Raw genomic sequence first — 16,987 nt, forward strand, 5'->3', positions numbered from 1 at the left:
ACAACCTAAATGTCATCGATAGGATACTGAATCCCTAAATTATGATACATTCTTACAATGGAACACTAAGAAGCTTTTTTAAACAACATAACGAAGTTCTTAATATATTGATATGATTGCACTCCTCAATGTAGTGGTAAGTGGGGGGAAAAAAGCCAAGTTCAGGAAATTGAGTTATATGCTATCATTTGAGTTAAAAAGGAGAGATATACATCTATATTGGCTAGTATAATTGGACAAAAATTCTCGGAGACAGTGAGGGATGAGTGGGAGTCGAAACAACAGAAAGGCGGGGGTAAGATGTTTCACTACTTTGAACAGGAAAAAGTTCAAAGTTCAGATGAAAAAATTGCTAGGTCTGGAGTGAGGAGCCTAGTTCTGCAGACCAGTTCGAGCCCTTTCTGACTCTGTAAACTTGGGGTCCTTATCGGCAAAGTAGAGAAGATAATGCTACCTGTCTCCTGAGGGAGCTGAAGATAGTAAACGGGTACACACAAAGTGGGGGTGGTCCAGTGCCCGGGGTATGTTCAATAAGTGCTAGGCGTTTCCATCAGTCTTATAATATCGCCACCACCTTTCTCATAAATCACTGGGTATTTGGGCAAAAGGGTGGAAAATGACAATGGGAGTTATGGAAATGATTACAAAAACAGAACATTTTCAGCTCCAAAGGGGTCTGTTGTAGGAATCAATATATCAAAACCATGTGTAGACCACCTCTCTGTTTTTGGCATTCTTCTCTGCACAACTAACCAATAAGGGCCCTCTCCTGAGTTTCCTACCATGTACATCTCTTTCCAAGTTCCATCAGAAACTTATTTGTCTGGTTGAAAGACCTCAATGTGAGACAGGAGTCCATCAAAATCCTAAAGGAGAACACAGGCAGCAACCTCTTCGACCTCGACCGCAGCAACTTCTTCCTAGAAACATCGCCAAAGGCAAGGGAAGCAAGGGCAAAAATGAACTATTGGGACCTCATCAAGATAAAAAGCTTTTGCAAAGCAAAGGAAACAGTCAACAAAACCAAAAGACAACTGACAGAATGGGAGAAGATATTTGCAAATGACATATCAGATAAAGGGCTAGTATCCAAAATCTATAAAGAACTCATCAAACTCAACACCAAAAGAACAAAGAATCCAATCAAGAAATGGGCAGAAGACATGAACAGACATTTTTCCAAAGAAGACATCCAAATGGCCAACAGACACATGAAAAAGTGTTCAATATCGCTCGGCATCAGGGAAATCCAAATCAAAACCTCAATGAGATACCACCTCACACCAGTCAGAATGGCTCAAATTAACAAGTCAGGAAATGACAGATGTTGGCGGGGATGCGGAGAAAGGGGAACCCTCCTACACTGTTGGTGGGAATGCAAGCTGGTGCAGCCACTCTGGAAAACAGTATGGAGGTTCCTCAAAAAGTTGAAAATAGAGCTACCATATGATCCAGCAATTGCACTACTGGGTATTTACCCCAAAGATACAAAAGTAGGGACCCGAAAGGCTACGTGCACCCCGATGTTTATAGCAGCAATGTCCACAATAGCCAAACTGTGGAAAGAGCCAAGATGTCCATCAACAGATGAATGGATAAAGAAGATGTGGTATATATATATACAATGGAATATTATGCAGCCATCAAAAGGAATAAGATCTTGCCATTTGCAACGACGTGGATGGAACTGGAGGGTATTATGCTGAGCGAAATAAGTCAAACAGAGAAAGACATGTATCATATGACCTCACTGATATGAGGAATTCTTAATCTCAGGAAACAAACTGAGGGGTTGCTGGAGTGGGGGGTGGGGTGGGAGGGATGGGGTGACTGGGTGATGGACACTGGGGAGGGTATGTGTTCTGGTAAGCGCTGTGAATTGTGCAAGACTGTTGAATCTCAGATCTGTACCTCTGAAACAAATAATGCAATATATGTTAAGAAAGAAAAAAAGAAGAAGAAGAATGTAGCAGGAGGGGAAGAATGAAGGGGGGGAAATCGGAGGGGGAGAAGAACCATGAGAGACGATGGACTCTGAAAAACAAACTGAGGGTTCTAGAGGGGAGGGGGTTGGGAGGATGGGTTAGCCTGGTGATGGGTATTGAGGAGGGCACGTTCTGCATGGAGCACTGGGTGTTATGCACAAACAATGAATCATGGAACACTATATCTAAAACTAATGATGTAATGTATGGGGATTAACATAACAATAAAAAAATTTAAAACTAAAAAAAAAAAAAAAAAAAAAGAAACTTATTTGTCTGCCTTGGGGCAGCCTCTCTCTGGGCCAGTCAGTGATGGCCTCACCAAAAATGTCAGCACTCACAGGTACCACACTGTTGGACTGGGGAGGGCCAGATCCCAAGGGAAGAGGAAGGGAGCTAGACAAGAAACAAGAGATCTCAACTACAGATGTTTTTGTAGTATTTCTGATTTTAAAGCTGCAGGGGTAGGGGTGGTGGGGAGAGGGAAGAGACTGGATATTTTCTGGACTACCTACGTGAGTGTAGGTCGCAGCCTGGGTGGTTTTGCCCTGGGCAGGGCAGTGAAGGAAGATGGTGTTCCTTGCAGAAATACAGGTGTGGCTTAGAGGCTCAAATGCTGACCTGTGAAGTTAAGAAAGCAACGAAGGAGGTTGCCAAGCAAAGGGACACAACCTTGAGTTTAGGAACTTGAAATCTCCAAGAGTCCATGGATAAACTCCAAGTGGTCCTGAAAACCCACAAATTGTAAGAAGGAGTTTGTTTGTATATGAGAATATACATTTTTCTGGGGAAACCCATAACTGTCCCCACATTCTCAAGGAGGGCTGTGATCTCAAAATGATGACAAGCCCCCGCTAGACAGATGATGACAGTGAGCTGTGACCCAAGGAGTATGATTCATCCAACACGGGGGACCTGAGGCTCATATAATACGACTTTTCCAAAGAGCCTTAAAGAATAAAAGAGCCACTACTCTGCTCTTGTTGCTTTCTAAGCCATCATTCTTGTACTTCTGCTTTTGTTTTGCCATATTCACTTTTATTATAACTTACTGAATAGTCTTCTTTAAACGTGTTCACATTTTAAACTTAAATGCCTAGTTTAGGTTCATCCTTTGGAAAAAAAAAATATCTGGAAAATCGGGGGTATTTTGTGCCATTTGCAGTTTTTTCCCCTAATGTATATTAGAAGAAATCAATTATGTTTAAAATGTAAAGATGTTTGTATCATTTCCAAAATCATTCACTGCATGCACAGAGGTGGGCTTATGGCATTTTGGAAAGCCCTGTCTCTAAGTATTCTAAGATTCACAACACATATTCCACTTTATAGAGAAGGACCCTGAGGCATGAGGCAATTAACGTAACTTATTAGAGATTCTAAGCAAAATGTGGAAAAACTTGAAGTCAGGTCCTGGGCAATACTGTATCTGCTAATGACTTGGCCACGCTGTCTATCTTATTGCTATGCAGACAGTTTAAAGGGATTTTTAAATGCTCTTACATTTCCTCACTACCACGTGAAGAGGACCAACTAGGCGAGAGTACAAACTTGCTTGATTTAATGCTCTGGTTATGATCCCAGTAACTGAGGAGGTGGGGGAAAAGCCAGTGAGTTTCTTTCTGCTGAAATTCCATCTCATTTTTATTTCTCTTAATGTTGTTTTTTGAATCCCAAGTTCCAAAACCTGTCCCCTATTATGCAGTGCAAACGAGAACAGATGGGGAAAAGTTATGTTGGAAAGGGCTTTGGAGGGCCACCGAGAAGGGAAATATGACTACTCAATGTGTCACACACCAACTTGCAGCTGCCACCAGTCCTTCCCCACGATGCACCGCGTATGGAACCAGCCCGTGGTGCTCAGAAGGCGCAGGCTGACTGCAGGAAGGGAGCGCAATTAGGGAACAGTCGCTTTACTTGTGTTTCCTTGAAAATATGAATAAAGAGCATAGCAGCGGCACAGCCAGCGAAAGAGAACTCGATCCAAAGGCCAGCCTGGAAAATGGTTAGCTAGACCCCCAAGTTTGCCAAATGTTAACTGATAATTGGCTCTATCCCTGCCTTTTCATAGCAAAGAGTTGCCTCAGCATTTCTCAAAGTCACCATTCAGGTCTTCTCTCTGTCTAGGAATTACTCTTCTGGAAAGGTCATACAAGCTTACATGCATGATGTGGCTTCCAACGAATATTTTTCAGTCCTCACACAGTGCTTATGAGTTCACTAAATATTTCAAGGGCGAGGCAGCTGATCTGGTTTCAAATGGCAGGTCTGCCAGTGACTAGCTGTGAGACGTCCAGCAAGTCACCTAACTTCTCTGAGCCTGAGGTCCATCATCTATAAAACAGAGGTAACATCACTTACTTTTGAGGGCTTCTGTATTTGAAGTAATGTATACAAATTTCTGGTTTGTTCAATCTATAGCAACTATTATTGCTGTGATTATCAGAAAGCAGAGAAAATGTATATCCCTGAGAACCCATGTTGAAAGTAATTATCAGGGAAACATGGTTTACATTATTTTATTCATTTGGTGATTCGGGTCATACAGATGGTATCTGTGAACAAATCTTCATGTTGCAAACAGTTGTGTTATGTCCTGCAGGGACTTTTTCCAAATCATGCCTGTCTTTGCAGAGTAAATAACTATGCAAGGACTTTATGCAGTAGAACACGCTTTTCCTTCCCAGGGCAGTTCATAAATTACCTAGATCAAAATATCTATGGGAGGGTGGTCAAATGCAGTTTTTTGAGCCCACCCCATACTATACTTTCAGCATCTGTAAGGTATGGAGTTCAGGGATCCTCATTTTGAAGAAAAACAATGGGGACCCTTAAGTGCACTGAAGTTTGAGAGCCACTCCTTGAAGAAATGGGGACAACGATCATTCTAATTGTGAGTCATTTCCAGCTGCCTTCCCTCTCCCACCACACACAGCCAGGCCCAGAAATGCGGCAACTATTCGTGAGACAGAGGTTTGGGTCTGGTAGTTCTAGCTTCTGTTCTCTTGTTTTGTATAGTGTTTAGTTAAGGCAGGTCTATTCATACCCTTTTAGTCCATAGGAAACATTAGCTTGGTTAGAGTTTGTCCTAAGAGGGTGGCCATGCAACCCAGTTTGCCCAGGGCAGCCCTCAGTGGCCCAGCATAGTTATTAATAGCTTTCCTTTTCATTATCAAAAGTGTCCCAGTTTGTATGATTAACTATATCATTCATTACCTGAGGTTTAGAGGAACTTTGATTAGCACATGTAGGACATGAATGAGGGCTGGCAAAATGTGTAACACATGTAATTCACTGGTATAGGAGAGATACACCTAAATACCATCAGCAACAATGAGGAGGTACAATGGGCTGAAGGAAGGGTTAAAGAAAATAGTACTTTTTCAAGTTATTCCATAAATTGGCATCAAGAAAGGAAGGGTATGCAACAACTAGGAATTCTAGACTTGTTAATATCTTCCCTCTCACCCAAGTGGCTGAGCAAGAAATGGATCTTGGCACCATAGAGTTAGACATTTTCTACCTTTCTGTTTACTGGCTGTGACCTTGGGCAAGTTATTGAATATCCCTGAACCTCGCTTTACGCATGTCTAAAAAAGATAACAAAGCTTATTTAGTTGTGAGGATTTAAGAAAACACGTGTATAAAGCACCTGGCACCATGGTTAGGTGCTCCATAATGGTGGTTCCACCATTATTCTTTCCATCAGGGCCACTACATGGCAGTTCCACCAAAGAAACATGACTTTTAAAATAATGAGTCCTTTCAAGAGGAGTCAAGAGGGTGCTGTAGAAATGGGTATAGATTCTAGAGTATTAAAACTTTTTCTTTCTTCTTTCTTTCTATTTTTCTTTCTTTTTTGTGACAAACTCAAAGTCACACTCTTTTGGATGGAAAAAAAAGTAAAAGGCTAGGGGCGCCTGGGTGGTTCAGTTGGTTAAGTGACCAACTCATGATTTCATCCCCAGTCATGATCTCAGGGTCGTGGGATCAAGCCCTGCATGGAGCCCCATATCAGCCTCCATGCTCAGTGGGGAGTCTGCTTGGGATTCTCTCTCCTTCTCCCTCTGCCCCTCCCTCCACTCGTGTGCTCTCTCTCTCTAGAATACATACATCTTAAAAAAAAAAAAAATTAAAAGGCTAATTAGACAAGAAGTGACTGAAGATGGATCAAGAGAAGCATAATTATAATTCCAGGTGAGACAGAAAAGAAGGAAGGAAAGAAGGAAGGAAAGAAAGAAGGAAGGAAGGAAGGAAAATAACAAAAGAAAGAAAAACAGAGGTGGATCTCTACCCAGGAAAACCTGAGTAGAATTTGACCTGAGAACTTCCGTAAGAAGTGCTGCTAGGTTTTTTTTGGGGGGGGTGGGTTTGGGGGGCATAGTCCAGCCTATGGAAATGATGCTACTGTTCATCTAATTGTTGCCTTGCAGCCATCCAGACTGCTGTTTGGGTGGGCGGGATGGAGAAATACTATTCTGTTAAAACTAAGAGCTTTGAAGTGGAGACAAACACAATCTGGTAGTATTACAGAGGCATTATTCACCCTGATGACTCACTCTCGTTGGCTCCCACACAGCAGAAGCAAGAAGTAACATCAGTGACCTTGAAGATGTTGGCCAAGTATAGATCCAGCCCTAAGGCCTGATTTTTCAAATGAACGTGTGTGTGTGTGTGTGTGTGTGTGTGTGTGTGTTTGTGTAGAGAGAAAGAGAGAGAGAGGGAGAGAGAGCATGAGAGGGAGAAGGAACGAGAGGTTGGGGAATTCATGTTAAAGAGTAAGAATGTATGGAGAACAATTCTAAAAACCCAATATAAAAACTCTTAATGCTTAGAGAGCAAACTCAACAAAATAACAAGCACTTACAAGGAAATAACCCCATGAATAGGTCTCAGCTCAATGTTTTGAAAAGGTAGCTCAGTGTGGGAACATTTAAAATAAGCATTCTAACCTAGGAGTTGAATATGAATCCAGTCCCTATTCCTGGGCTCAGATCTCCCTCATTATTTCCATTCATCATGACTCCATGAATCCAGTTTGCTTAGAGTAAAGTTTTCTATGTTCCAAGCCACACACTGCTCTGTGCTCAGAACCTACAAACAAAATTCAAGCAGATGCAGTACCCAGGTCTCTGACAACATGCAACGGAAAGCAGACAATAATAAAAGGGTGCACTGGGACATACAGATGTACAGGCAGCTGCACAAATGGCAAGCAGAGTCATGGCCTTAGACCAGATGGTCCTTAGGGTCCGGTAAAAAAAGAAAATTATCGACATGGAACCCAGCAACGGCTTCAAGTTGGTAGAGATAGTTCTTGGAATTGTACATTCAAACCTCAAAGAAAAATAAAAGCAAAACCATGAAGTTAGTTGAAGCTAATAAAAGAAGAGAGACCTGCAGTTGAAGCACTAAACAGCTAGAACAGAAAGGGTTTCTAGTCATGGAGTGGGCCATATGGAACAACCAGGGGGTGGTATGGAAGCATGGCCTTATAAACCTTGAAGAAACTCTGACATGGATCACCATGTCTGTATGGACAAAGAGGATTGAATTGGAAGGGCTGTAAACGATGGCTTAAAAATAGACTTGAGACAACTGGCCTCCCATAGCTTGTTCTTGGTGTAAGTTTCCAAAGGTTTGCAATTATGTTTTGAATTATAATTTTCCCTCGGTGTTTCTACTTTACATAAAAGTTTTACTTTTCGGGGCGCCTGGGTGGCTCAGTCGTTGGGTGTCTGCCTTCGGCTCAGGTCATGATCCTAGGGTCCTGGGATCGAGCCCCGCATCAGGCTCCCTGCTCCACGGGAAGCCTGCTTCTCCCTCTCCCACTCCCCCTGCTTGTGTTCCCTCTCTCACTGTGTCTCTCTCTGTCAAATAAATAAATAAAATCTTTAAAAAATAAAAAAATAAAAGTAAAATCTTTATAAAAAAAAAAGTTTTACTTTTCATGGGTGCATATAAGTTATAAGAAGGTACAGTTTGCTCAGAATTCATAGCTATAATCAAACCAAAAAAAACCCTTAAGATCTTTTCTCTGCAATGAGCAGAAGCCCAACTCAACATAGCCTAAGGACAAAGGAGACTTCATTACAAGAAAATTAATCTGTTTCCCAGATCCAAGAACTGGAATCCAGGTGGGTCTCATTAACAACTGGAACCACACTTAAATACCATGATCATTCCCTATCTTCTTTGCTTCTCCATCCATCTGCTTCATTCCCTCCTCTTGCTGTCTGCTAACCTGTTTGTGGTGCTCATGAATACACACAGGAAATACACTGCCAAAAGGCCATGAGTTCACATTTCATCCATTTCAAAAAGCAGCAAGATGAAGCTTGACTCTCTTAGTCTAATCCCAAATTCCTGAATAAAGGCTAAGGTTGGGTCAGGTAGTTATTTCTGAATAACTGTGGCCATAGGGTATTATTATGTATTACTTCACTCCTATCATATATATGTTTGTTTAGGTGGGAGGAGACAGTTCCTAGAAAAGGATGGTACTGTGTGGACACAAGGGATCTGAACATCAAGATGCTTTTGGCTATAAGTAAGAGGCTATTTCTTTTCTCATACAACAAAAAGTCTTGTTTAAAATTTGTTGAATCTGAGATTCAAGAGAATTCAAGTCAACTAATATTTATTGAGCACTTACTATGTGCCAGGCACTGTTTTAGGTGCTGGAGATATTTGACTGAATAAAGCAGACAAAAATCTCTGTCTTCAGGGAGTTTATGTTCTATGGTTGGCTAGTTCAGTGACTCAATAGCATTAACAAGTTTCCAGGGGTTCTTGTTTTTTTACACTCTGCCAAACCCAGCATGTCAGCTATAAACATTTCTGACGAGAAGAATCAAACTGAGACACACAAAGTTTTTGTAATTTACTTAAAGTCACACAACTGCTAAATGAAGGAATAATGAGCCCAGATTCTTACCCCTCTGCAGTGCTGCTTCTTGCCTGGGGGCCGGAGAGGAGCCCAGCCTCCCTGAAGCACAGGTCTACCTGACCCCTATACAAAATTGGGGTCTAAGATCCAGGAATAGATGGGGGATGGCTTCTGGAGAGGGAGCTATGGTGATTCCTATAGCCTGCTACATTGAGACTTCTTGGGTCAAATGCATCTCTAAGTCTCAGGATTAACCACTTTACTTTTAGTCTGGTTAGAAGCTCTTTCAAGGTCATGGTTAGCAGGTTGAGAGAGAACCTGAGGTAGCTCATGCTGAATCAAGGTGCCCATAGGTCAAGGTTTCTTATTTGCAAAGGCAGTGATCAGCACAGAAAGGATGGGGTTGGTCAACAAGCAGTTTTCCTCAATTGCAGAGTAGGCAGTTTGACAGGCAGAAAGCATACAAAGGCTGGAATATAGAGGCTCTGGACATTAGTCCCTACAATGGAATGGTCAGAAAGTTCTTAAGGTGTGTTGGCCATCATTTTGGCAGAGGCTGATGAAAATTGCCATCACCTGACTTTAACCAAGAAAGGTGCTTTTGCATCTCAAGTTCCCAATGTGGGTGTAGGTGACTACTATTCAGTGGTGGGAACTAGGAAATTCTAGGGGGTGGGGGAAGCATACATTTAAACAGATAAACTTTAATAACATAGAAGGAAGAGGAAGGGGAATCATAGATAATTACTTCTATGAAATACAAACTGGAGACATAACATCCTATATAAAGAAAACAATAATAAACCTTCATACTAAGAGACAAGGAAATCATCACAAATGCTGATTAATACACAGAGGGGAGTTCAATTGTATTGGCAATGTTTTATTTTATATACTGAGAGGTGGGTACACAGATACATGTTATATTATTCTTTAATGCTTTCCTTCTTTTTCTGAAATATTTCATTAAAAAATAAGTTTAGTATCGTTTTGCTTTATTTTGGAATCTGTCATTTGTGATTTCATGAGTTGTCATTAGTGAGAGGGGTGGAGAAAAGAATTTGAGTTCTGAAGTCGTCTTCCTTCCAGAAAGGACAAGACCTTGGGTTCCTGATTTTAGATCATCAGCAATATTCCTCATATCTTTGCAAGTCACGGTGTTGCCTTCCCCTCCCAGTCCCCTGCCCCCTTGCAATTTTTCCCTTTGCATTTGGGAACTCAGTTGCATCCTAAAATTTGCCACTGCCCCAATTGTACCAAGGAGTGGGTGTAGTAGAAATTCAGTATCTACCGCTATGTGTCATTGTTCCTGAGTCAACTTTGCTTTTCAAAAACACAATATATTATTAAACAAAATCTTTCCTCTGCTCTGAACAACATACTAGTGGTTGGGTTTTTTAATATAGATTTAAGAAAATAGTATACATGTTTAGTCCACTCAAAGGCTAATCACTTGCCAGGGTGTATTGAAAGTTGCTAGGGTGGTTCCCCCCCCCCACCCCCAATGCCAGTTTTTGAGTCACATAATGGCAACATTTTGCTATAAAAATGCTAACTTCTCTTCTGTTGTGCTTCTGCTGTTATTCAAAAACAGCCAAATGGATGTTATTGAAATCCGGTCCCAAAAAAGGTTGAAATTGCTCCCCAGCTGGGCCTGAGACCCTGTGTGCCAAATTTCAGCCTAAAGAGAATTCTTATATTTGAGTCACTGTGAGCAGCTGAAAATACGAGGTTTGGGGTGGAAATGCTAACAGACTCTTAACTATCATTTTGCAAACCATGTGATTATAACACAATGCAAACCTCCTCTGGAGCAAGTCTTTGGCAAAAGCAACAGAAACAAGATGTCTGGGCCCTGAAGTTCTGCCTTTACAAGCTTCTGCTGGGCCAGCAGGAAGCAGGGGAGGCTGGCGATGACATTGCCGACATTTCTGTTCTTGCTGAGGTTAAAAGATGGGTCCCGTCAGTGAATTTCTGTTAAAGAACAGAAGTGTGTGCAGCTCATTCCTTTACAGGGCTCCTTGGAACACGGGTTTATGGTCACCCTTGCTTGTTCTGGAAGTGTTATCGCCAACACAGTGCTTGGTTCCAACCAGACACGAATTGTTTGCCACCTCTAGTCCCATTGGCTTAGTCACACTTGCTCCCATTCCAAGTTGGCAAAAATGCCTGCACTGCTTGGCCACTTGCTTCTATCATCTGGCATTTAAATGTGGGCTGCATCTCTCCTCAGTAACGTCCAGGGCCACAAAGATGCTTCAGTTGCAGGCTTCAAACACATGTTCCAGGCAGCGAGTGCCCAAATGTAGGTAGAGTTTCTATAGGCCAGTCCATTCATGGATGCTTCAAATGATGAGGGGTGATCAGAGCTTCTTGAGGGCAGCCCCGCAGAGTGCTGTTTCTAGAAGAGTCCTCATCACCCTTCGTGCAGCCCTCGGCCCTCTCTAGGGGCTGAGAGATAGCTGTGTTCCCAAAAGCCCAGTCAGAATATGGCTAATCTGTTTCTGCCACTTAACGGCCAGTCTACATTGGGCAAGACACTCACCTACACTGAGCCTCAGTTCCTTCATCTATAAAATGGGGACAGGACCTGCCTTCTATCCACTTGTAAGGATCATAGAATGAGAGAGTGTTTCCTAAATTGCAATGCACTATACACATTTTTGGCAGTGTTATTATCTCCAGAATCTCATTATAGCTGCGGAATTCTAATCTGAGTTAAAGCTATGGTTGAAGCCAATAGGAATGGATTTAAAAGATCTGCTCCTATTAGAAATAGCAGGCCACAGGGGCGCCTGGAGCATCCAACTCTTGATCTTGGGGTTGTGGGTTCGAGCCCCACGTTGGGTGTAGAGATCACTTGAAAATAAAATCTTAAAAAAAAAAAAAGGAAAGAAAGAAGTAGCAGTCCACAGGTTCTTTTTTTTTTCTTTTTTAAGATTTTATATATTTATCTGAGAAAGAGCGAGTGAGAGAGAGCATGAGCGGGGAGTGGGGGCTGGGAGCACAGGGAGGGGGAAGAGGAGGGAAAAACAGACTCCCCTGCTGAGCAGGGAGCCCAAAGCAGGGCTTGATCCCAGGACCCTGGGATCATGACCTGAGCTGAAGGCAGCCCAACCGACTGAGCCACCCAGGTGCCCCAGGAGGCCACAGGTTCTAAGCATGAATATGTATTAATCAGATATCTCCTATATGCTCAGTTCTCTGTTAGGGGTTACAAAGGATACACAGAAAGAGAAGACATGATTCTTAACTTTAAGAAGAACATAATTTAGCATGAGACAAAATATTTGATAACTAAGTGATAAATACTTTAGATATAGTATCAGTTTAGAAGTGGAGAGAAGCATGACAGCTAGAGAAATAGAGGTGGTTTCATGGACCACGTGATGTGGTAGGTCCTATTGTTTGTTTATCAAGATCCCTTCTTCAGGGGATCTGATCTTTCAACCTCCATGTGGTTTTACTGGGTTTGCCAGTCACAATACCACATGATTATAATACAATGCAAACCTCCTCTGGAGCAACTTTATGGCTATCTATGGGCATATGCCCCTGGCTTGGCTACTGCACTATCCCATCCTTCTAGCCAGAATGATTGAACAAGGGAATGGCACTTGATCCAAATCAGGCCAATGAAAAAATCTATGCCCCGCTCCCTCCCAAGATATTATAAATGAGAGATAGAAAAGTTCTTTCTTGTGGGTTATGCATAAGAGGGGATGATGTAACTTTGGAGTTTTCCGTGGCCCTGTGTCAGCCCATTCAGTCTAGATGGACACGTGTAGAAGGAGAGACTAAGTCCAAGGCAGAGTGAAGTGGAGACTGGGCACCACAAGAGAGACTTAATAGCGCTGTTTGGGTCCCTGGCATCCCTGAGACAGGTTCTTCCATTCTTCTGAAGCTGGTTTGGATTTTCTTGCATTTGAACCAAGAGTCCTAACTCTTAGAGAGTGGGATTTGAATTATGTATTTAAAATTGGGTAGGATTTGGATATCCTCTGGGAAGAAGGCAGAGTATTCTGGACAAGGTCCAGAGATGAGAATGAGCATGGTATGTTTGGGGAATCTGAGAAAATCAGCCTAGGTGGAGCAAAGGGAGCAAGTGGGGATGAAGTAAATAGGTAGATTATTAAGGGAGAGGCCAGTTTGTGAGTTTTTTCAAATTAGGTAAGAGTTGAGGTTTGATTAGGAGGAAACTGTTTCTAAAAATAAAACAAAGGGGCACCTGGGTGGCTCAGTCAGTTAAGCGTCTGCCTTCAGCTCAGGTCATGATCCCAGGATCATGATCCCAGAGTCCTGGGATCGAGCCCCGGGTCGGGCTCCCTGCTCAGTGGGGAGCCTGCTTCTCTCTCTCCCTCTGCCCCTCCCCTGGCTTGTTCTCTCGCTCGCTCGCTCTCTCTCTCTCAAATAAATAAATAAAATCTTTAAAAAATAAAAAATAAATAAAACGAAGAAAAACTGCATCTGTTTTAAGGCAAAAATTAAAGTCTTCTGTATTAGTCTGCTTGGGCTGCCATAACAAAATACCACAGACTGGGTGATTTACACTACGGACATTTACTTTCTCACAGTTGTGTCAGCTAAATGTCCATGATCAAGGTGTCAGTGAATCTGGTTTCTGGTGAGTGCTCTCTGGCCTTGTAGATGGCCATCTTCTTGCTGTGTTTCCGCAGGGCTTTTTCTCTGTGCATGGGTGGAGAGAGAGCACTCTGGTGTCTCTTCCTCTTCATATAAGAACATCAGTTTTATCAGATTAGGGCCTCACCCTCATGATCTCATTTGACCTTAATTTCCTTCTCCAAATACCATGACACTGGGGGTTGGGGCTTGACATATGGCTTTTAGGGGGATCCAATTCAGTCCATAACATCTGTCAAAACTAAGAGTAGGAGAGGATGAGGGTAATGAGACTCTGGTACACTATCGTGGCAGAGTAAATCCAAGGAGAAAAATCAGGTAAAATCTACTCATGTTGAAACACACATAACCAAGACCAAGAAATTCTATTTCTGAGATTTGGAACCTTTTGTACAGTGCACCACGAAATACATTCAGAAATGATTCTTACAGCATTGTTTTTAAAGGTCAAAAATGGGAGCAACCTAAATGTCCATCAAAAGGGACAATCAATTTTAGTGCATCTATACAAACATCAATCCTATATGGCACTAGAGGTGAAAAATCCTTGAAATACATGTATCGACAAGAGTAAACCTCAAATATAATAATGATGAGGGAAAAAATCAAGTTGCTGGACATACAGAGCAGTATAACAAATCAGTGGTGTGCTGGAGCTGGCTCGTACCTATTGGGCTCATCTCTTCCCAACTCCTTGTTCCCAACTGACATCAGGTGCAGCTTGAAATTGACTATGGTGGGAATATTTACACCGTTGTAATCGGCAGCTGCTTTAAATCAGGTCTTTTATTTTAAATTTTTTTCCCCTCCTTGGCGATCCAGTTGTCTGTTAAACATTTACCAGGATACCATTGAAATAACAATTTTATAAATGGCAAAATACTTAAAACAACACAATGTACCAGGATAACCATATAAAGACAGTATTGGGTATGATAAACACCACATTCAGGATAGTGATTACTTCTTGAGAAGAAGGGTCAGAATGTGTTGGGGGGAGTGATACACAAAGGCTTCAGCTGATCTTAAAATGTTTTATTTCTTAAACAGGGGGGCAGGTATACTACTGTTAGTTAATTTATAATTTATACTTTGTGTTTTTCGGAAACATTTAGTAAATCGATGAGATATGGAAGCCAGTCTTCTCATAGAGCAGCCTTACATTGGCGAGATAGGGAGGCACCACCCTTAGTCTCTCTCCTTGTGCCATTTTGCTGGTTCAGCAGCGATGGGAGATCTGTGGCTCTCAGATTTGGCCACTGGGACGGGTGGGGGTGGGGGTGGGGAGGGTCCAGATGAATCTGTAGTATCTCTGAGGCTGCACACAGGTGCCACACTTGATTCTGAAGTTCCCAGACAAAAAGGGAATAAATATCAACCCAAGGAAGAGGTGAGATAATCTGAGGGAAATCTTCAGGTGGTTAGCAGGTTAGCATGATCATTCCCAGATGACCCTTCACTTCAACTCTGTCTAACCAACCCCCACAAGCCACCCGGCACACAGGGCAGTGTATTTAGATTATGTGCAGCAAACAGAGCTTATTTTGCATGGGTGCTTGTTCCTAGTGAACTTGGGTCATAAAGGAACTCAGATTCTCCTAGAAAGGGGCATATGCAGGAAATGTTAGGGCAGATTTACAGCAAACATGGGTCAGGAGATGCTAGGAGGGGATGACGTTGTTCCTAGGGGAAAGACCTTGTAGCCTTTCTGTTTGGATTTCTGGCATGTTTTCATTCCTAGGTGAGGTGGACTAACATGCTCTATTTTACCTACATCCCCCTTCCTCTTGAAAGCAAGTTAATAAAGCACTTATAGGCTGGTCTGGATTCTGTACCTCTCCCCGACCTCCCTCCTCTCCTTCACATGTAGCGATACTTACAGTTTGCTAAACACACGGTGCTGTTCTCTCTGCCTGGAATCCACTACCCCACCCACAGTCCTTCTCTTTAAGCTCCTCCTGTGTGAAGACTTTCCTCCCACCCTTCACAGGAGCAGAGTTTATCTCTGTCTCCTGTGCACCCTCCTCCTCCTAAAACATGGCTTCATCATTTCTCTTTACACACAGTATGGTAGTTACTGCTCATATATCCACCTCCCCTGCTGCAGCGTGGAGCTCCTTCCTGGCAAGGACCCCATGTTATTCAACTTTCTACCCCCAGGGCCTAGCATCCTCTCTTTTCTCTTTTAAAATGATCTGTTGACACCCAGACAGAATTCAGTTGAAGGCAGAGAAGCAAGGCAAGAGAGGTGGGGTATACCAAAAACAAGGAAACAGACACTAGCTGGTACAAAAGGCATGATTCCATTCATTTGTGGAACTTCAGCTGACTTTGTGCAGTTGGTGAAAAATAAACCAGAAAATACACAAAGGCTTGAGGTGCATAAGAGGCAGGGTCAGGGATGACAAAGCTCCTGGTACCTCTTCCTTCCCTTCAGCTGTGACCCTCTTCTGCTGGTCTGGAATCTCCAGAATTGTTGTCAACTGCTAGTTATTCCATGTGTGTTATGCCCTGAATCCTGTTCTGAATACAACGCTAGTAGGTTCCACTAATTAATTAAATTGTACTTCATAGACTTGGAGTCAGGGCTCTTGAATACAAGATGCAAATTTATGCAACATATGCAAATCACTCATGTTCTCAAATTCCATGAACAAAATCTGGTAGCCTTGAGATAAAAAAGCCCCTGCCAAGCATCATCTCTTCTAATTATTTCTTAATTCTCCTCCCCCCCCCCAACCCCCTTAGCACTGAACTAACACTTTCAGGCTTGGCAGAAACTGGTAGAAATACAATGAGAGTTGGTTATAAACAGGAAGTTCCTTAAGGGCAAAGACCCTCTAATCTACTTTATGCTCTCTGGCGGCTCCTAATATACTGTGGAGTACACACAGTCCTGCACAGGGCATACCACCACCAGCCCCAAACTACTAAATTATGGATAATTCAGATGAACCAAAGTTGAGAGCCCTGTTTGTAAAACATGGCATCTAAGTCTAGGAACAAGGAAATGATGACCTGTACAGTCTACTACACGTGGTTATATAAATTCAAGTTAATTAAAATTAAATGAAACTGAAAAATTCAGTTTTCAGAATAGCCACATTCCAAGTGTCTGACAGCTACATGTGGCTGGTGATTTTCTTGTTGGGCAACCCAGATATAGAACATTTCTATTATCATAGAAAGTTGTATTGGACTGTGCTGATCTAGACTCTGCTACCCAAAGACCAGGGCCGGCGATATGGCATCATATGGGAGCTTATTGGAAATGCAGAATCTCAGGCCCTAACCCAGATCCACAACATTGGAATCTGCATTTTAACAAAATCCTCAATTCATTCACATGCGTATCAGAGTGAGAGGCACTGGTCTAGAGCTAAAATAGAAATCAGTGGTTCTCAGATTTTAGCATGCATCAGAATCCTCTGGGGGAATTATTAAACACAGATCGCTGGGCATCAATATGAGA

General features: G+C 42.4%; 1 long non-coding RNA gene across 5 annotated transcripts in view; it reads left to right on the forward strand.

Moving 5' to 3' along the window:
- The window catches only part of LOC144381614 (uncharacterized), a 55,953-nt gene that overhangs the window by 13,263 nt on the left and 25,703 nt on the right, over positions 1-16,987 (forward strand). Inside the window, exon 1 of one of the 5 annotated variants that reach the window (XR_013447148.1) lies at positions 8,515-8,535. The exons of the other annotated variants lie outside the window; for them this stretch is intronic. This is a non-coding gene — a long non-coding RNA (uncharacterized LOC144381614). Of the gene's footprint in view, positions 1-8,514; positions 8,536-16,987 lie in introns of those variants that run through there. 5 annotated transcript variants of the gene reach the window in all.

Source organism: Halichoerus grypus, chromosome 4 (genome assembly GCF_964656455.1).
Source record: "Halichoerus grypus chromosome 4, mHalGry1.hap1.1, whole genome shotgun sequence".
NCBI lineage: Eukaryota > Metazoa > Chordata > Mammalia > Carnivora > Phocidae > Halichoerus > Halichoerus grypus.